Here is a 22,478-nt window from a genome sequence, read left to right as displayed (position 1 = left end):
CTCTCCTGCTCATCAGTCTAAAACCCTGGGACTCTTCTTCTTCTCATACTACATACCTCATACATCAGCAAATTCTACCTGCATTTTCTTCACATTATGTTCAGAGCCCAGCTACTTCTTACCACCTCCACTGTTATCACTCTATGGCCGTAAGCCACCATTATTCTTCACATGGATAAGTGCATTCAGTTTTTTAATAGGTCTTCTTGCTTCAGCTGTTGCCCAGTTACAGGCAGTCAGTCCCATACCAGTCAGAATGATCTTTCTGTAGGTTAACTTCCACTTCTGGGAAGATGGAGTAGATGTGCTTTTTTCTGTATTCCTCCCACTGAGTATAACTGAAAACACTGGACATTATATATAAAACAAATCATAGACTCTGAAAGATGGCTAGAGGAAGGTAGACCAGCTAGAGACCTTGGGACCCAAGGAATGACATGATAGTGAATTCCCTGGGTGTTTATAATACCATAAATATGAATGGATGCTGGGTGGGAGGGGGAAGAAGCCCCAACAAAAGCATGTTTTATCTAGTTTTGACCAGAAAAGGGACAGCCTAGTAAGACAGAAAACTTTAACAAAATAACTGCTTACTCCAGACAAACACCACAGAAATTTTTAGCTATTGTTTTTTCAAGTACTTTTTCCAGCTTTGCTCTTTTTCTCCTCTTCTTCTAGAACTGTGATGACATGATTCTTACCTCTTTTTTTCATAGCCCCCCAGGTTTCTGAGCCTTTGTTCTTTTTTGGTCTGTATTATATCTGTTATTAGTTTAGATAATTTCTAATGTTCTATCTTTCATTTCACTGATTCCTTCCTCTGATCTCTCCATTCATCCACTGAGTTTTTTATTTTGGTTATCATATTTTCCAGAGGACAAAAGAAGAGGAAAAACTTCTGAATTCATCTTACAAAGTTAGTATTACCCTGACACCAAAACCAAAAAAGACATTACCGAAAGAAATAAAAATACAGACCTACATCCCTCATGAATATAGATGTAAAATATCCTTAGCAAAGTATTAAAAAATAGAATTCAGCAATTCCCTGACTTACAATGGTTCAGCTTATGACTTTTTTATTTTATGATGGTGAAAAAATCATATGAAACCATGAGGTTTCAGACTTTTAGCAACAGTGATTCTTTGACCAAAGACCGGTTGCATTTTTTACTTATGATACTTTCAATATACAATGGGTTTATCAGGATGTAACCCCATCCTAAGTCAGGGAGCCTCTGTACAAAGAATTGTGCAACATGACCAAATGGGGTTTACTCCAGGAATGCAAAACTGCTCCAGTATTTGAAAATCAATTAATGTAGTACTTCATATTTACAAGCTAAAGAAGAAAAATCAAGTAATCCTATTGCTCAATGTAGTGAAGCATTTGACAAAATCCAACATCTATTTGTGATAAAACCTCTCAGAAAACTAGAAATAGAGGCTGTCATGGTCTGAATGTCCCCTAAAATTAATGTGTTGAAACTAAATCTCCATTGTAGTGGTGTTAAGAGTGGGATCTTCTGGGAAGTGATTAAGTCATCAGGGCTCTGCCCTGATAAATAGATTAATGTCTTATAAAAGGGGTAGAGGGAACTAGCTTAGGCCCTTTTTTGCCCTCTGCCTTCTGCCATGTAAGGACAGAGCATTTGACCCTTCTGCCATGTGAGAATGCAGCAAGGAGGCTCTCACCAAATACCAAATACTGGGACCTTGATCTTGAGCTTCCCATATTCCAAAACCATGGGAAGTAAATGTCTATTGTTTATAAATTACTAAGTCCAGGTATTTTGTTAGAGCAGTACAAATAGACTAGGACAGAGAAAAAGTTATTTGACTTGATAAATATCATCTATACAAATCTACAGCTAGCATTATACTTCATAGTAAAATAGTGAATGATTTTCCCCTAACATTGGGAATAGGACAAGGTTGCTCACTCATATTCCACAGAGTGCTAGAAATTCTAATCTGTGTAATAAGGAAATAAATCCAAGACCTAAAGATCAGAAAAGATAAACTAAAATTGTCCAAATCTGCAGATGACTTGATTACGTAAAAAATCCCAAGGAACCTACCAAAAAATTCTAGAATCAATGAGTTCAGCAATGTCATAAAACTAAAGATAAACCCACAAAAATTCATTTTATTTTTGTATATTATCAATGAACACATGGATACTCAAATTTAAAATATAAAAAAATCCCTGAAAATAAACAACACTTAGGTGTAAATCCACCAAAACGTGTAGAAATTTTATGCTGAAAACTACAACACTGAAGAATTAAAACAAAATAGATCTAAATAAATGGAGACATACTATGTTCATGAATAAGAACATTCAACATACTAGAGATTTCAATTTTCCCTAAATTATTATACAAATTTAATGCAACTTTCATTAAAATTTCTTCAAAAATGTGTGTATATACAGAGAAGTTAGTTCTAAAATAAACATAGAAAAGCAAAGAAACTACAATTACTGAAACATTTTTTAAAAGAGCAAAATGAGAGAAATCTCTACCCAATTTCAAGACTTACAGTCACAGTAGCCAAGATTATGTGACATTGTCAGAAGGATGGACATGTGGCGATCAATCGAACAATATAAGAAATCCAGTATAGAAAATACTATAGAGAACCACAGAAAGGTGCCCAAATGATTTTGGAGAAATGAGTTTCTCAGATGATTTGGAGAATAGCAAAGGCAACTGCTGACAGGATAGACTTTCTAAAAAATGATGTAAGAGCAATCAAATATCCATAGGCAAAAACATGAACTTCAATCTAAGTCTCACACCTTACACAAAAATTAACTGAAAATAAATTGCACACTCAAATATAAAACGTAAAACTGTAAAACTTAGACAGAATAGAAGGAATCTTTGTGATCTAGGGCTAAACTTAACACCAAACATGATTTGTAAGAACTCATAATATAGACTTCATGAAAATTACAAATATTTTATCTGCAAAAGCACTGATTAAGAGGATTAAGAGCAGATACAGGATGGGAGAAATATTTGCAAATATGATAAAAGACACATTAGAATATAGCTATACCTCAGAAACACTGCGGGTTCATTTTTCAGGTACCATAATAAAGCAAACATTAAATTAAAGCAAGTCACATGAATTTTTTCATTTCCCAAAGGCATATAAAATTTATGTTTATGCCCTACTGTAGTCTATTGTGTGCAACAGCATTATGTCTAAAAACAATGTACATACCTTAATTTTAAAAATACTTTATTGCAGCCAGGAGTGGTGGCTCACACCTGTAGTCCCAGCACACTGGGAGGCTGAAGTGAGTGGACCACTTGAGGTCAGGAGTTCAAGACTAGCCTGGCCAACATGGCAAAACCTCGTCTCTACTAAAAATATAAGTTAGCTGGGCATGGTGGTACACACCTATAATCCCAGCTACTCGGGAGGTTGAGGCAGGACGATCACTTGAACCTAAGAGGCAGAGGTTGCAGTGAGCCAAGATTGCACCATTGCACTCCAGCCTGGGCAACAGAGAGAGACTCCGTCTCAAAAAAGTAAAAAGAAAAAAGTAAAAATAGTTTATTGCTTAAAAAAAAATGCTAACTATCATCTGAGTCTTCAGTGAGTCATCATCTTTTTAGTGGTGAGGGTCTTGCTTGGATGTTCATGGCCACTGATCAATCAGACTGATAGTTGCTGAAGGCTGGAGTGGCTGTGGCAATTTCTGAAAATAAGACAACACTAAAGTTTGCCACATCAATGGACTCTTCCTTTCACAAAAGTTTTCTCTGTAGCATGTGATGCTGTTTGATAGCCTTTCATCACAGTATAACTTCTTTCAAAATTGGAGTCAGTCTTCTCGAACCCTGCTGCTGCTTTAGTAACTAAGCTTATGTAATGTTCTAAACCCTTTGTTGTCATCTCAACAATGTTCACAGCATCTTCACTACTAGTAGACTGTATCTCAAGTAACTACTTTCCTGCTTCTCATCCATAAGAAGCAACTCCTTATCCATTCAAGTTTGATCATGAGATTGCAGCAATTCAGTCACATCTTCTGGCTCCACTTCTGATTCTAGTTCTCTTGCTGTTTGCACCATATCTGCAGTGACTTCCTTCAGTAAAGGAAGGAACCCCTTAAAGGCATCCATGAGGGTTGGAATCAACTTCTTCTAAACTCTGTTGATGTTCTGACCTCCTCCCATGTGTCATGAATGTTCTTAATGGCATCGAGAATGGTGAATGCCTCTCAGAAGGTTTTCAATTTACTTTGCCCAGATCCATCAGAGGAATCACCACCTGTGGCAGCTATAGCCTTACAAAATGTATTTCTTAAGTAGTAACACTTGAAAGTCAAAATTACTCCTTGACCCGTGGCTTGCAGAATGGATGTGGTGTTAATGGGCATGAAAACAACATTCTTCTCCTTGCACATCTCCATCAGAGCCCTTGGGTGACTGGGTGCATTGTTCACGAGCAGCAATATTTTGAGAAGAACCCTTTTCTGGGCAGCAGGTCTCAAGAGAAGTCTTAAAAGATTCAGTAAACCATGCTGTAAACAGATGTGCTGTTATCTAGGCTTTATTGTTCCAGTATAAAGCACAGGCCGAGTAGATTTAGCATACTTAAGGGTCCTAGGAGTTTTGGAATAGTAAATGAGCACTGGTTTCAACTTACAGTCGTTGGCTGCATTAGGCCCTAACAAAAGAGTCAGCCTATACTTTAAATCTTTGAAGGCAGGCATTGACTTCTTTTCTCTAGCTATGAGTGTCCTAGATGGCATGCTCTTTCAACAGAAGGCTATTTTGTCTACATTAAAAATCTATTCCTTAGTGTAGCTACCTTCATCAGTTCTCTTACATATTCTGGAGAACATGGTACAGCATCTACATCAGCACTTGCTGTTTTACCTTGCACTTTTATATTATGGAGACTTCTTTACTTAAACCCCATGAACCAACCTCTACTAGCTTCAAATTCTCCTATACCTTCCTCATCTATCTCAGTCTCATAGAGGTGAAGCACATTAGGCCTTACTCTGGAGTGGACTTTGGCTTAAAGCAATGTTGTGGTTAGTTGCACCTTCTATCCAGACCACTCAAACTTTCTCCATATCAGCAACAAGGCTATTTCACTTTCTTATCATTTGTGTGTTCACTGGAATAACATTTTTCATTTACTTCAAGAACTTCCTTTGTATTCACAACTTGGCTGTTTGGCATAAGAGGGCCAGCTTTTGGCCTCTCTGGGCTTTCAACATGCCTTCTTTACTAAGCTTAATCATTTCTAGTTTTTCATTTAAAGTGGGAGACGTGTCCAGGCGCAGTGGCTAATGCAGCACTTTGGGAGGCCAAGGCGGGTGGATCACCTGAGGCCAAGAGTTGGAGACCAGCTTGGCCAACATAGCGAAACCCGGCCTCTACTAAAAATACAAAAAATTAGCTAGGCATGATGGCATGCACCTGTAATCGCAGCTACTCGGGAGGCTGAGGCACAAGAATAGCTTGAACCCAAGAGGCAGAGGTTGCAGTGAGCCGAGATCACACCACTGCACTCCAGCCTGGGGAACAGAGTGAGACTCTGTCTCAAAAATAAAAATAAAAAATAAAGTGAGAGATGTGTGACCCTTCCTTTCATCTGAACATGTAGAGGCCACTGAAGGGTTATTAACTGGCCTAATTTCAATATTGTTGTGTCTCAGGGCATACGGAGGTTCCAAGAGAAGCAGAGAGATGGAATGATCGGCTGTGGAGCCGTCAGAACACATAGAACATCTTATATGGGCACAGTTCATGGCACCACAAAATAATACAACAGTAACAAAGATCGCTGACCAGAGACAACCATAACAGATATAATAATAATGCAAATGTTTGAAATATCATGAGAAGTACTAAAATGTGACACAGAGACATGAAGTAAGCAATGCTATTGGAAAAATGGCACTGAAAGACTTTCTTGATGCAGAGTTGCCACAAACCTTAAATTTGTTAAAAAAAAAAAAAAAAAAAATTCTGTAAAGTGCAATAAAACAAGTGATGCCCATATTGGGAGGCTATCAAGCTCACCATGACAGATACAAGTCTTTCACAATTCTAACTTTTGCCTGAAAATTCAATTTTATCATTTGCAACAAATACAGGCAGTTAATTCCTTTGAAGTAACAGTCTCAGTCTCAGTTCAATTTTCAGACATTTTATGCCAAAAATACAAGTCTGAATAACCATGGTTTGTCTGTCAGTTGTTCTTTAAAGTAAAAACAGTGTTCCATTAAAAGAGGAGCTAGTTTAACTCCTAACCCAAAAAAAGCACAAGTGCTTTTCCTCAAACAATCATTGTAGTTCCATCTGCCAAAGTACATTATGCAAACTTTCAATTCCATCTCACAGAATATTAAAAAGACATGTACTCATAGGTCAAAATTTAATAAAATTAATCATTCCTACGACTTCATCAAGAACATTCTTAAATGCTGTTGGCTTTTTGTATGCAAGTGGGTAGCAGTGAAGAGTATGATGACTGTCAGTAGAGTTGGTGCCACAGTCTTGATTTGTGTCAAAGCACCTGCCATTGCTTTTACACCATCAGTGCAAATGTCCACACAGTGAAAAAGGAAAGAATGGCTCCATATCATTAGGAAAACAGTTTTGACCTTATGAGTTCACTGAAAGGTTTCCAGGGACCCTGAGAATCCACAAATCACAGGAGATTTTACAGGCTTACCGTGGTTGCTATGGCATAGAGAGAGGGAAAAAAAAGAGGGTTTGAGTCCCAGCTCTGCTTTCACTGGCACTGCAATATGCCTAGTGCCCCCAGCCCTGAGCCAACCAGGAGTAAGAACCACCATGACTGCTCATCAGCTATTACTGCCCTCAATGGGTCACATTTTTTCCTCTGTTCAGCAGGAAGTTGTAAGCTCCCTTCTGGCTTGATAGTCCAATCTGGTTCTTTGCCTAATGTACACCACAAATAAGAGCATTTGGGCCTTGTCAGAGCATTTGGAACCCTCGTGGGTTCCCTTGGTGGCACGCACCTGTCTGTAGGGGCATGTTCACTTAAATAAGATCTATCCCTGCATCAAGGACACCAAGCAGACAGGCCCAGCCCAGGGCCTCAGCCTTAGCTGCCCAAAAGGTAGAAGGCTCTGCCTCCCCACCGTGTGTGCTCACTGAACTGACCTCCACCCCACTGCCCCCATGCACTCACTTTCGGAAATGACAAGAGGAAGACCAGGGTCAAAGTCTCCTCAGTAAGTCCTGCAAAGCACAGGACCTCACCTCAACTATGCTGTTCTTCAGGTGGGAAAACTTCTTGGGACCTTACCACAGAACTCTGGACAACAGAGGCACTCCACAGGCTCCAGGGCATCCCTATCAGCTCAGGAGAAGCTGTGTCCTGAAGATGTGGTGGCAACCAGAGCAAGAGAAATAGAAATGATGGGTGCTAGGTGGGGCATGTCCAAGAGAAAGAGGCCCCTGTGGATGTCCAAATGAGCCAGGGAATGGGGAAGTCATGTGGGGCTGGATCCCTGTTCCAAGAGCCAGGGAGAAAAGCCAGTCCCAGCATGGGTCACAAACTATGGGAATCTACAGATCACATCTCATTCCAGTGCCCTCATATAAAAGCAAGCTACTACACCTTCTCTCAATATCAGCCTCCACACTAATCATATGAATAATACATGGCTTATCTTTGAAAAGACTATTAAACCAAAACTTTCAGTTTCCTAAGTGGACCTAAAGAAGTATGGCTACCTCAAGTTTATCAATTTTTTAGTAAGCAACATAACCTACTTCATTATCATTTTTTTAATTAATTGGATAATTAATCAAGTGTTCTGTGAAAGGGCCATATATGCAAAGCGATCCTCAAATACCAAAGGAGCCAAGAAACCAAAGAAGGAGACAAAGAAATCCAGTTTGTTGGTATTGGGTGATTTACTGGAGAATTTACAGACAGAATCATGGTCTTGGGCAGGTGCAAACAGGTAGATTTCTGCACTACAAAACCCTAGACATAGGGTTTATATCTTGGAACAAAAGTATAGTGCTCTGGAAGATATGTGTAGGATGCTGTAATCATCACAGCCTGTGATCTCTGCAACAACAAGGGTTGTTTTGAAGAAAACTTATAATGAATTGGTCTTCCTACATAAAGAGTAATAACATCAACTAAACTTTGTGGAGGTATGATCAGCTCAGGGTTAGTCAGAAGTTACATGGCAGATTTACATTTAAAATAAAGTCACTCTTGAGTCTTGTCTTGACTCAAGTCAGGATAATTCAGTAAAAGACATTACTGAGAAACATGGTTCCATTACAAAATCTCATTATCTTCAAAATTCCATAAAAACTCAAACCAGCAGTCTAGGACCCTAAGTATTATGGTGATTATTAACTGGGTTATATCACAGATAACTGCAAATTGGACTCTCTGTGTCACCATTTTGGATTGTTTCTTTTTTGCTTAAGGATAATTATAAATAGAGCTCAGAACTCTATAGAAAAGCCCCCAACTCAGTAAAACTCATAGAGAGACATGATCACTGGACCTCTCCTCTCTCAATGCTGTAAGTTTCCAAGGCTGGTTTGGGTACCTTATAGTAGAAACACATGGCCTCAGAGGATGAACTTAGTGTGCTAAATAAATCATTTACCTTCCAAAAGTACTTCAGGATGAAATAATAATGTCTTCTCTACCCAGAGAGCTTTACTATTGAATGTGTTTGCACATCAGTCATCTCACGTTGCTTCCACAAGGGCCCCAGGAGAAGCTCAGGCCAGGTACTCGTTTCTGCCTGTCTTCAAAGCAGAAAAAGACTCAAAGCAAGAAGGCCCAGGCACTTCTTGTAGGATACTACAGAGAGACAGGAATGAGTCTGGGAGTTGTCCACATCACTGCAACTTAAATGCAAAACTCTTCTCTTCATCAAAAATGTTTATCTTCATATCTCATTTTATTCAAAAAACTGAAATGTCTTGTTTTTTCTTCTTGTAAGAAATCAGAAAAGGTTTGATTTTCCAATGTTAACACAGTTAAAAACAAAAAAGATGAACTGCCATACCACACCTTTGTGACGTCTGCTTAGAAAACTGCCACAAATGTACAGCTTCATTTCTAAACAGTGGAGAGGAGGAGGGAAGAAGAAAATGGGTCAAATAATTGCCAAAGAAAGAGTCCCAAAGAAAGAGTCTAATCAGAAATTTTCTTCTTTCAAATTATCTATCATTAAACACATATTTCAACAGAAATAAATTAACACAGAATTGGGCTCTTTGAAGAGGGTGACACCATAATAAAAACCGCTGTCAGACAGCTAATAATGAGAAGACCTATTTTATACAGTACATGTCATTTTATGAAACGGTTTACCCTTGATCACCTGAAGGCAGACCATGCACACACCCAGCCTCCAGCTCAGGAGGAAGAGAAAAAAGAATGCCAACTGTCTAGGTGACTGTTACCCATTTTGCTCAGTTGAGCATCACAGAAAGACATGAGCTTAGGCAAAAACTGGCTGGCTTGAAAGAGACAAGAAAGCATCTAGAGACAGTCCAGAAACATGGGCCTCACAATCCGGGAAAAGCTATCCCTCGGCACCCCAAGAGTAAGATACGCGACTGAACATGTTCTGAGCAGCAAAGACCCATTAAGACTCCACAATGAAAAGAGGGCTAAACTGTACACACAGGTGAGATTACAGGTGTGTCTCCCACCCACACCTATGCCTATTATATTATGTTAAGCTTCAAGTGCCCTGAGTAGAGAGAGACACATGCACAAGAAAGCAAAAATATGAAGTAGCTGGAAGATTGTGACTAGAAAAGAACTTTGGCTATAGTTACTGGCACATGAAACTATCAGACGCAAATAGATCAGAAGCTACTAGAACTGGGGAGAAACTCCATTGCCAAAGAAACATGAGCCTAAAACAGTCAGTGACCGTCAAAACAACCCCAGACCTCCAAACCTCCACAAGCAGAAAGCAGGATATGGGATCTTGCACCCCTAACCCCTAAGGAAGATGTTCTCCCTATTTTAGTCAATTTTCTGTTGCTTATAACAGAATACCAAAAGCTCAGTAATTTATAAGGAAAATGAATTTCTTTCTTACTTGGAAGCTGAAAAGTCCAAGGTCAAGGAGGAGAATCTAGTGAGGATCTTCTTGCTGGTGGGGACTCTGCAGAGTCCTGAGGTGGTACAGGGCATCACTCAATAAGGGGCTGAGTGTGCTAGCTCAGGTCTCTCTTCCTCTTTTTATAAAGTCACCAATTCCACTTCCCTGATAACACATTGATCCATTAATCTATTAACCCATGAATGGATTAATCCACTCATAAGGGAACAGTCCTCAAGATCCAATCGTATCTGAAGATTAAGCTTCAACGTGAGTTTTGGAGGGGACAAATATTCAAACCATAGCACTCCCAAGGCCTAGCCAGATGGAGGGACAGAGAAAGGAGCCCTGGAGAACAACAGACCAGTTTCTCCTGCCCCCATTTCCAAGATAGGAGGTGAAAGAATCAGACACGCCACACTGTGACCATGATGAATGAAGACAAAAACAAGATTGTGCCAAAATCCCTCTCCCCACTGACGTAAGTGATGACTGTTTCTTTCTTTTTTTTTTTTTTTTGAGACAGAGTCTCGCTCTGTCGCCCAGGCTGGAGTGCAGTGGCGCAATCTCGGCTCACTGCAAGCTCCGCCTCCCGGGTTCATGCCATTCTCCTGCCTCAGCCTCCTGAGTAGCTGGGACTACAGGCGCCCGCCACCGCGCCCGGCTAATTTTTTTTTGTATTTTTAGTAGAGACGGGGTTTCACCGTGGTCTCGATCTCCTGACCTTGTGATCCGCCCGCCTCGGCCTCCCAAAGTGCTGGGATTACAGGCGTGAGCCACCGCGCCCGGCAATGATGACTGTTTCTTTACCAATCACAGCTTTATCCTCACTCCAGTCTAACCTCCTTGTAGATAAGATTTACAGACACTTATCATAACATTGTCCCCACTTACTGATACCATCCCACTTTCTTGAACCCTACCCCAAATCACCTAACCAAAGTCCAAATCCTGTAACAGGTTCCTTCTAATGCCCTCTTACCACAACACCCCACGGTTCCCAAGTGAGTGTCTAGTGGCCTTTGCTTAGAAAACATTGATAGATACCTTCATAATACTTGCCTGTGGGATGTTGCTCTTACTGTGGACCAAGAACTGACGTTTATCTTCCATTCTCCCCTTCCAAAATGGAAGTTTTAAAATTGCAGTTGGCTTGATTTGGCTCCACTATTGTATAGTGTGAACAGCAGATAACCTGTGTGTCAGTTCAGTCATTCAAACCACAAGAGCAACAACTGGATTTGATAAAGATCACACAATGCTAGAAATCCATCCTTTGTGCAAGACACAGTAACTGGGGGCAACTCTGGATTGTGTCCCTGGAGAGATAAATGCATGACAGTTGTGAAAGAAGGGTGTGCCAAGGCAAAGGACTGAAGCAGAGATAACTAACTGTTCATGAAGAACTGTGCTCTCCTTTCCCAGGACAGCATTGAAACTGGGAAGCAACTGTCAACCAGGAATAACACACTGCAGATTTCACGCCTGCATCTAGATAGAACCCTGTAACTAGATCTTGCCAGTGGAAAGTATGAAGAGATACAGATCATGGTCCTCGTCACTTTTGGGCCAACATGGCTGAGAAGCATGTGTGCCTTCTCCATGTTGCTCTCCCATCGGCCAGCTGGACTTACGGGAAGCTGGGCGTAGAGGATAAGGATGCCACCTCCATAGCAGATGGCATGACCACCCACTGTGAGGAGCTGGGCCGAATCACCACACAGAGGAAACCTGATCACTGATGAGGAACATCCACAGTGAACTGTTACATGAGCAAGAAGTAAATTTTACCATGTAAGGCCCTGAAATTTGTGGGATTGAAAGTTAACCAAAATATCCAAAAACTAGAGGCAAGAGATACAGAGTAAAAGCATGAATCAGATACTGAGAAACCACCCCTCAATTTGCACTGGAACCACAAAGGGCTAACCCCTCAAGGTAGAGAATAAGTCTTCAGAAGCAAGTCAGCCCTCCCAAGCACTGAGCCTTTGTTCTACTCATCCGGCTGTCTTTAAGACTACACTGGATTAAGTTTGCTCCTTTAAGAACCTTAGCAGTACCTGACGAAAACCTCTCTAAAAACAATAATCATCCCAAATTATTTCAAATTATTCCTCAAAAAAATTCTGCAAATACAAATGTCTAGCAGCCTAAAAGAAATCAGTGACACATCGAGGAAGAAAGAGTAGAAATCAGAGCAAACAAAAACATATCTACAAAGACAAGAAGTTAGAATTACCCAACATAGACTATTTTAACAACTACACTTGTATAATTACAAAAACCCAAACAACCCAATTAAAAATCTGGCCAATGACCTGAATACACATTTCCCTCAAGAACACATACTAATGGGCAATAAGGACAAGAAAAAATGGTCAACATTACTAATCATTAGAGAAAAGCAAATCAAAACTACAAAGAGGTATCACCTCATACCCATTAGAATGGCTATCATCAAAATAATAATAAGTGTTGGTTAGGATGTGGAGAAGCTGGAAGCCTTGTGCATTGCTGAAAGAAATGTAAAATGCTGGAGCTGCTATGAAAACAATACAGTCATTCCTCAAAAAGTTAAGAAAATTATTAGCATATGATCTAGTAATTCCATTTCTGGGTATATGCGCAAATGACGTAAAAGCAAGGGACTCAAATATTTGTATACCCATGTTCATGGCAGCAGTATTCACTATAGCCAGAAGTAGATGCAACCCAAGTGTCCATCAAAGAATGAATAAACAAAATGTGGTGTATATATATATACACACACACAATGGAATATTATACAGTCTTAAAAAGGGAAGAAATTCCAACACACGCTACAACATGGATGAACCCTGAAGACATTATGCTACATTAAATAAACCAGTCACAAAAGGAAAAATATTTATGACTCCACTTATATGAGGTATCTATAGAAGTCAAATTCATAAAAACAGAAAGTAGAATGGTAGTTGCCAGGGATTTGGGAAAGGGAGTTATTGTTTAATGGGTAAAGAGTTTTAGTTTTGCAAGATGAAAAGAGTATTGGAGATGGATGGTTGCACAACAACATGAATGTACTTAATGTCACAGAATTGTACACATAAAACATACTCTTTAAAATGGCAAATTTTATGTTATATATGTTTGACTAAAATTTTAAAACTACACTTGCTGTAGTTAAAAACAGAAACAAGAAATTAGAAGCTACAAAAAGTAACAGTTTCAATTTTTTTAAATCTAAAACTGAAAAGTTATAAAGTCATGAATGGGTTTTAAAGCAGATTGGGTGCTGCTGAAGAAAGAATTGGTGAACTGGAAACTAGGTCAAAATAAAATAAAATATTCCAAGTAAAGTGGAGCGGCCAAAATCTAGAAATATAAGAGAGAGCATGAGAATATATGGTGAAAAATCTAACACAAATTTAATCAGAGTCCCATAAAGAAAGAAAAAGGATGATGCAGAAGCAACAGCTGAAGAAAATGGCAGTGAATTTTCCAGACTTATGAAAGACATCATGCCATAGATACAAGAAGCCAACATACCTCAGGCAGGGATGCATGGAACTTAGTGAAACCATAGAAACCTAAGGATAATTGGAAAATCCTTTATGGCAATAGATTACCTCCAGAGGATAGCAGTTACATTTACTGACTTCAGAACAGGAACAAGAAAAGCCAGATGCTGTGGAAATATATCTCCAATGTGCTGAAAAAAAATAATGTCAACATTAAATTCAATATACAGAAACAAAATCTTTTAAGAATAAACACGAGAGTGTGATATCAGTGAAAATATCAAAGTAAGAACTTCTAAAAATCCCTTCTTCCACAAAAGCAATTTTTAAATGCCAAAAAATTAGCCAAATCAACTTTTCTTTAGAAATCTAGAAATTTAACCAAAGGTCTGCCACACTCTGGAGAATATTCGTTAAAGAAAAATGATTAAATATCCTAAGAACATAAATTTTGTGGTATTTTAACTTGCCCTATTCCTTCCCCCAACCCCCAACCCTACCCCAGCTCTACAGTGGTCTTCAAAACCAACAGCCTACAATCGTAGTGAAAACCAACATCCTGGCAGCAACAGAAGAGGACAAAACAGGGTTGGAGCTCCTTCAAAGTCTTATTATTTGTTATGGCTACAAGGTTCCACCTGCAAGGTTACATTTATTTGACCTGACACAGAGCTCACTGAAAAGTATTTTCCTCAGAGGTATCTGTCAAAACAACTAAAGACAACTGTTTAATTTTGTGACTACCTGAGACAGTGGACAACGGTTGGAGCAAATAATATGTTAACCCAAAAGCTTAAAAGGAAAATCTGGGGAATGAGATGCCCACAGGGTATTAAAAACTCTGTATATTTCTGGAAATCTAGAAGGCCATGGTGCATACATAGAGCCATGCACCTACTCAAGGTTGTGGGAATGCCCAGAAAAGAAACTGGAGTGCCCTGAGATAGCCCTAAGCTCTCACACTGAGCTGACACTGAGACTCTGCACAATCAGAAAATGAAGACTAATGTTGCAAAATGTTTGCCCTGTTTCTTTCCTGCAGACTGTGAGAACAGGCTGTTACAATGAGACTTGAAAAGTTGCCTTTGCAATTATAAACTAGTAGGTTAAGAGCTGACACATGTCCCAACACATACACAGGGTCTCTTGGGAAAGAACGTGAGACTTACTGATTCCAGGCATTTAAGGAAACCTCTGTCCAATTATTAGCTGACCACTAAGCTATTCAAGTACACAGTCAGTGAAGATACATGACAAAGAATACAGACTTTACAGAGTTAGTTCAGGAAAGTCACTACATAAACAAACGAACAGAAACTACTATAACAAGCAGCAACAACAACAACAAAAGAAAATGGAAGAAAGGAGAATCAGATTTCCAGAGTTGCCATATTATATTATTTAAAACATAAAGTTTTCAAAAAAGTATTATAACACATACAAAGAAACAGGAAAATATGGCCCATCCACAGGGAAAGAAAAAGCAATCAATAGAAACTGTTCCCAAGGAAGCCCCAGTGTTGGACTTCAAATAACCTATTGTAAACATATTTGAATAACTAAAGGAAGCCATGTCTAAAGGATTAAAGAATGGCAGTATTGTTTCACCAAGCAGACATCAATAAAGAAACAAATTATAAAAAGAAACCAAATGAAAATTCTGGAGTTAAAAAAATACAATAATTGAAATAGCAAATTCATTAGAGTGGTTCCACATCATATTTGAACAGGCAGGAGAATCAGTGAGCTTGATGATAGATCAACTGAGATTAACCAATCTAAGGAGCAGAAAGTCAAGAAGTTTGAAAAAAAATGAACTGAACCTCAGAGCCCTGTGGGAAACTACCAAGAATACCAACAGATGGCCAACCAAGGTGGCTCACACCTGTAATCCCAACATTTTGGGAGGCTGAGGTGGAAGGATGTCTTAAGGTTGGGAACTTAAGACCAGCCTGGGCAACAGAGCAAGAACTCATCTCTACAAAAATGGAAAGAATGAATGAATGAATGAATGAGAGAAAGAGAGAAAAAGGAAGGAAGGAAGGAAGGAAGGAAGGAAGGAAGGAAGGAAGGAAGGAAGGAAGGAAGGAAGGAAGGAAGGAAGGAAGGAAGGAAGGAGGGAGGGAGGGAGGGAGGGAGGGAGGGAGGGAGGGAGGGAGGGAAGAATGGATGCATAATGAAACTCTCAGAAGGAGAGAAAATAAAGGGGTACAAAGAATATTTGAAAGGATAATAATTGAAAACCTCCCAGATCTGATGGAAAAAAATTATACATTCAAGAACCTGAATATACTTCAAGGATAAACTCAAAGATATCCACACCTAAATATATTATAATCAAACTATCAAAGACAAAGAATTGTGAAAGCAGCAAGAAAGCAACTCATTAAAAAGGAATTCTCAAATCACTTGAACCCGGGAGGCAGAGGTTGCAGTGAGCTGAGATCGCGCTATTACACACCAGTCTGGTGACAGAGCAAGACCCCGTCTTAAAAAAAAAAAAAAAGGATTCTCAATAAGAATAATAGCAGATTTCTCACCAGAAACCATAGAAACTAGAAGGCTGTAGGATAACATATGCAAAATCATAGAAGAAAAAGACTGTCAAACAAGAATTCCATATCCAGAAAAATCATTCTGCAAAAACAAAGGAGAAATTAAGACACTCTCAAATAAAAGCTGAGAGAATATGTCACTAGAAAATCTACCTAACAAGAAACAGTAAAAGGAGTCCTTCAGGCTTAAATTAAAGGACACTAGATAGTACAGAAAATCCAGGTGAATGAATAAATAGCACTAGTAAAGATATAATTATAACGGTAAATATAAAAGACAGCATAAATGTAACTTCTGTTTGTAACCCTTTCCTCCTACCCGATTTAAAAGATAACTACACATCATCAATGAGCAGAAATAATAATATTTCCTCTTTTCCAAATTGGATGCCTTTTATTTCTTTCTCTTACCTGACTGCTCTGGCTAGGACTTCCAGTATTATGATGAACAAGAGTGGTGAAAATGGACATCCTTGTTTTGTTCCAATTCTTAGAGGGAATGCTTTAGGTGTTTCCTCATTCAGAATGATGTGGGTTGTGGGTCTTTCATATATGGTTTGAATTATTTTTCAGGTATGTTCCTTCTATGCCTAGTTTATTGAGGATTTTTTCATGAAAAGATATTGAATTTTATTACATGCTTTTTCTGCATCTATCGAGATAATCATATGTTTTTTGTTTTTAATTCTGTTTATGTGGTAAATCACATTTAATGATTTGCATATGTTGAACCATCCTTGCATCCTTGGAATAAAACCCACTTAATTGTGGTGTATTATCTTTTCGATATGTTGTTGGATTTGGATTGTTAGTATTTTGTTGGGAATTTCTGCATGTATTTTCATCAATGATATTGGTCTCTAGTTTTCTTTTCATTTTATCCTTGCCTGGCTTTGGTTTGGGGGTAATTCTAGCTTCACAGAATGACTTAGGGAGAAGGTCCTCCTCCTCAATTTTTTGGAATAGTTTCAGTAGGATTAGTACCGGTTCTTCTATACACGTCTGGTAGAATTCAGTTCTGATTCCATTTGGTCCTGGGCTTTGTTTTATTGGTAGAATTTTTATTACTGATTCAATCTCACTACTTGTTATTGGTCTGTTCAGGATTTCTAATTTCTTCCTAGTTCAATCTTGGAAGGTTGTATGTTTGGATATGATCTTGTACCTAGAAAGCCCTAAAGACCTAGAAAGCCCTAAATGACTCCTGGATTTGATAAATGAATTCAGTCGCATTTCAGGATACAAAATTAACCAACAAAAATCAGTAGCACTTCCTTTTTTTTTTTTTTTTTTTTTTTTTTTTTTTTTTGAGACAGAGTCTCGCTTTGTCGCCCAGACTGGAGTGCAGTGGCGCAAGCTCAGCTCACTGCAAGCTCCGCCTCCCGGGTTCACGCCCTTCTCCTGCCTCAGCCTCCTGAGTAGCTGGGAGTTACAGGCGCCCGCCACCACAACCGGCTAATTTTTTGTATTTTTAGTAGAGACAGGGTTTCACTGTATTAGCCAGGATGGTCTAGATCTCCCGACTTTGTGATCCGCCCGCCTCAGCCTTCCAAAGTGCTGGGATTACAGGTGTGAGCCACTGCGCCCGGCCTCACTTCTTTTTTTTTTTAAAGATGGGGTCTCACTCTGTGACAAAGGCCAGGGTGCAGTGGTGTGATCAAGGCTCACTGTAGCCTCAAACTCCTGAGCTCAAGTGATCCTCCCACCTCAGCCTCCCAAGCAGCTAGGACTACAGGCATGTACCACCATACCTGCCCTAATTTTTTTTTAATTTTTTGTAGATATGGGGGTCTCATCATGTTACCCAGGACAGTCTTGAACTCCTGGCCTCAAGTGATCTTCCTGCCTTGGCCTCCCAAAATGCTGGAATTACAGGCATGAACCACCATACCCCAGCAGTAGTATTTCTAAACACCAATAACCATCAAGCTGAAAACCAAATAAAGAACTCAATTTCATTTGTGATAGCTACAAAACAATAATAAAATACCTAGGAATACATTTAACCATGAAGGTGAAAGATTTCTACAAGGACAACAGCAAAATGCTGATGAAAGAAACTGTAGATGACACAAACATATGGAAAAACATCCTATGCTCGTGAAATGGAAAAATCAGTATCATTAAAATGACCATACTGCCCAAAGCAATCCACAGACTCAATGCAATTCTTACCAGAACACTAATGTCATTTTTCATAGAGTTAGGGAAAACAATCATACAATTCATATGGAACCAAAAAGAGCCCAAATAACCAAATCAAAAAGAACAAGGCTAGAGGCATCACATTACCTGACTTCAAATTATACTACAAGATTACAGTAACCAAAACAGCATGGTACTGGTATTAAAAGAGACACATAGATCAATGGGGACAGAATAGAGAATCAGAAACAAAGCCATACACCGACAGAAAACTGATTTTCAAAAAGCTAACAAAACACTGGGGAAAAACACTCTATTCAATAAATTATGATAGGAAAACTGGATAGCCATATGCAGAAGAAAACTAGACCCTTATCTCTCACCATATACAAAAATTAACTCGAGAAAGATTAAAGAAGTAAATGTAAGACCTAAAACTATAAAAATTCCACAAGAAAACCTAGGAAAGATGTAGGGACCAGTCCCACAGGGTCAGTGGGTTTTTCTCCCCGCATGTGGAGATGAGAAATCGTAGAAATAAAGACATGAGACAAAGAGATAAAAGAAAAAACAGCTGGGCCTGGGGGACCACAACCACCAAGACACAGAGACCAGTAGTGGACCCAAATGCCAGGCTGCACTGTTATTTATTGAATACAAGACAAGGGGGCAGGGTAAGGAGTGTGAGCCATCTCCAATGATAGGTAAGGTCACGTGGGTCACGTGTCCACTAGACATGGGGCCCTTCCCTGTTTGGCAGTCTAGGCAGAGAAAGAGAGAGGAGACAGCTTACGCCATTATTTCTGCATATCAGAGACTTTTAGTACTTTCACTAATTTTGCTACTGTTATCTAGAAGGCAGAGCCAGGTGTACAGGATGGAACATGAAAGCGGACAAGGAGCATGACCGCTGAAGCACAGCATCACAGGGAGACCATTAGGCCTCCAGATAACTGCAGGTGAGCCTGACTGATATCAGGCCCTCCACAAAAGGTGGCGGAGTAGAGTCTTCTATAAACTCCCTTTCCTGGTCTGCTAAGTAGCAGGTGCTTTTCCTTGGCACTGATGCTACTGCTAGACCACAGTCCGCTTGGCAACGGGCGTCTTCCCAGATGCTGGCAATACCGCTAGACCAAGGAGTCCTCTAGTGGTCCTGTCTGGGCATGACACAGGGTTCACACTTGTCTTCTGGTCACTTCTCACCATGTCCCTTCAGCTCCTATCTCTGTATGGCCTGGTTTTTCCTAGGTTATGATTGTAGAGCGAGGATTACTATAATATTTGAATAAAAAGTAACCACCACAAACTAATGATTAGTGATACATATAATCATATCTATGATCTATATCTAGTATAACTTGTTATTTTATATATTTTATTATACTGGAACAGTTCATGCCCTCAGTCTCTGGCCTCGGCACTTGGGTGGCTTGCTGCCCACAAAAAAACTCTTCTGGACATTTGCCTAGGCAAAGAATTCATGACTAAGACCTCAAAAGCAAATTCAGGCCAGGCACAGTGGCTCACACCTGTAATCCCAACACTCTGGAAGGCTGAAGGCAGATGGATTGCTTGAGCCCAGGAGTTCAGGACCAGCCTAAGCAATATGGTGAAACTCCATCTCTACAAAAAAAAAAAAAAAAAAAAAAAAAAAAAAACCACACACACAAAACTTAGGTATATTGGCACACACTTGTAGTCCCAGCTACTTGAAAGGCTGAGACAGGAGGATCATTTGAGCCTGGGAGGCAGAGGCTGCAGTGAATTGAGATCAACAATAACAAAAATAGACAAATGGGACTTAATAATAACTTAAAAGTGTCTGTACAGTAAAAATAATCATCAACAGAGTGAAGAGACAACCTGCAGAATGGGAAAAATATCTGCAAACTATACATCCAACAAAGGACTAATATCGAGGACCTATAAGAAACTCAAACAACTTGACAAGAAAAAAAAAACATAACCCCATTAAAAGTGAGCAAACATGAACAGGCATTTTTCAAAAGATATACAAATAGCCAAAAAACATTTGAAAAAGTGCTCAATATCACTAATCATCAGAGAAATGCAAATTAAAACAACAATGACATATCATCTTACAATACTCAGAATGGCTATTACTAAAACGTCAAAAAATGACAGATGTTGGCAAGTATGCAGAGAAAAGGAACACAAATGGAAGTTAGTACAATCTCTATGGAAAACAGTGTGGAGATTTCTCAAAGAACTAAAAATAGAAATAGAACTACCATTCGATCTGGCAAGCCCACTACTGGCTATCTACCCAAAGGAAAAGAAATCACTGTATCAAAAAGATACTTGTACTCATATGTTATTACAGCACTATTCACAATAGAAAGATAAGGAACCAACGTAAGTACCCATGAACAGATGAGTGGATAAAGAAAATGTAGTATACATATACCAAAAAATACTACTGAGCCATATAAAAAAATGAAATCATGTCCTTTGCAGCAACATAGATAGAACTGGAGGCCATTATCTTAAGTGAAATAATTCAGAAACAGAAAGTCAAATACCATATATTCTCACTTATGAGAGAATATCGGAGCTAAGTAATATGTACACATGGACACACAGAATGTAATAATAGACACCAGATATTTGGAAAGGTGGGAGGATGAGGGGGGTGAGGAATGAGAAATTACCTAATGGTTAAAATGTACACTATTTGGGTGATGCTTATACTAAAAGCCTAGACTTCACCAGTACGCAATACATGCATGTAATAAAACTGTACTTGTTCCCTCTAAATCTATTTTTAAATTGAAAAATAAAAATTATTAAAACAAAACTGTAACGAGTACAGATAACTGTAAAAGACAATACTTACAAATCTGTTTTGAAATGCACAGAATGTACAAGATAGATACATAATTTTTTTTTTTGAGATGGAGTTTCGCTTTGTCTCCCAGGCTGCAGTGCAATGGTGCAATCTCAGCTAACTGCAACCTCCACCTCCTGGGTTCAAGCAATTCTCCTATCTCAGCCTCCCGAGTAGCTGGAATTACAGGCACGTGCCACCATGCCCGGCTAATTTTTGTTATTTTTTAGTAAAGACCGGGTTTCACTATGTTGGCCAGGCTGGTCTCGAACTCCTGACCTCAAGTGATCTGTCTGTTGGCCTCCCAAAGTGTTGGGATTACAGGCGTGAGCTACCATGCCCAGCAAGATATACTTTGTATGACAGTAACAGCACAAAGGGAGGAGGAGGGAATGGAGCTATATAGAAGCAAATTTTCTGTATACTAGTGAAATTAGAATGGTACTAATCCAAACTAAACTGTTATAAATTGCCAACAGTAAGATCCCAAGTAACCCCTAAGAAAATAAAAAATAGTAAAATAAATGATAAGGGAAATAAAATAGTACACTAGAAAATATCTATTTAACACAAAGTCAGTAATCGAGTAACAGAAAATTCAAAAAGACATTGCATAGAGAAAACAAGAAGCAAAACAGCTGGCATAAATTTCGCCTTATCAAAATTGCATTAAATGTAAATGGATTAAACATTCCAATATAAGCACAAAAATTGTCTAAATGGATTTTTTTAATGATTCAATTATATGTAGTATATAAGAAAGACAAATTCAAAGAATAGGTTGAAAGCATATAAAACTATATATGATGCAAACAGTAACCAAAGGAGAGCTTGAATGGCTATATTAACATCAGAAAAAAATTGTCTTTAACACAAAAATTGTTATTAGAGACAAAGAATATTTTATAATTATAAAAAGGTCAATTCATCAAGAGGCTCTAACAATTATATACATATATATGTGTATGTGTATATATATATAATAAAGCCCCAGAATGCATGAAACAAAAAATTAAGAGAAACAAAGGGAGAATCAGACAGTTCAACAGTCATAGTTGGAAACTTCAAAAGTCCACTTTCAATAAAGGATGGAATGCAAGACAGAAAATCAGAAAGAAAACAAAAGATTTAAACAATACTAATAAACTAATCAGACCTAGCAGACATTTATAGAATTCTCCATTCAAAAAGCAGAAAACATATTATTCTCAAATACACATGGAACATTCTCTAGAATAGACCAGGTGTTAGCCAAGAAAATAAGTCTCAAAATTTTAAAGGATTGAAATAATATAAAATATGTTCCCCAACCACAAGGGAAA

At 38.8% G+C, this 22,478-nt stretch overlaps 1 protein-coding gene across 38 annotated transcripts in view; it reads right to left on the bottom strand.

Moving 5' to 3' along the window:
- The window catches only part of LOC105472489 (poly(rC) binding protein 3), a 286,435-nt gene that overhangs the window by 246,404 nt on the left and 17,553 nt on the right, over positions 1-22,478 (bottom strand). For 11 of the 38 annotated variants that reach the window (XR_011622898.1, XM_024789964.2, XM_071095840.1 and 8 more), the window contains exon 2: positions 13,717-13,799. The exons of 23 other annotated variants lie outside the window; for them this stretch is intronic. The gene's annotated coding sequence lies outside the window, so the exon portion shown is untranslated. Of the gene's footprint in view, positions 1-13,636; positions 13,800-22,478 lie in introns of those variants that run through there. 4 more of the 38 variants (XM_071095850.1, XM_071095846.1, XM_071095833.1 and 1 more) reach the window with 3 other exon arrangements.

Source organism: Macaca nemestrina, chromosome 4 (assembly GCF_043159975.1).
Source record: "Macaca nemestrina isolate mMacNem1 chromosome 4, mMacNem.hap1, whole genome shotgun sequence".
Taxonomy (NCBI): Eukaryota; Metazoa; Chordata; class Mammalia; order Primates; family Cercopithecidae; genus Macaca; species Macaca nemestrina.
Note: the sequence above shows the minus strand (reverse complement) of the source record. Positions and strands in the feature narration are given on the sequence as shown.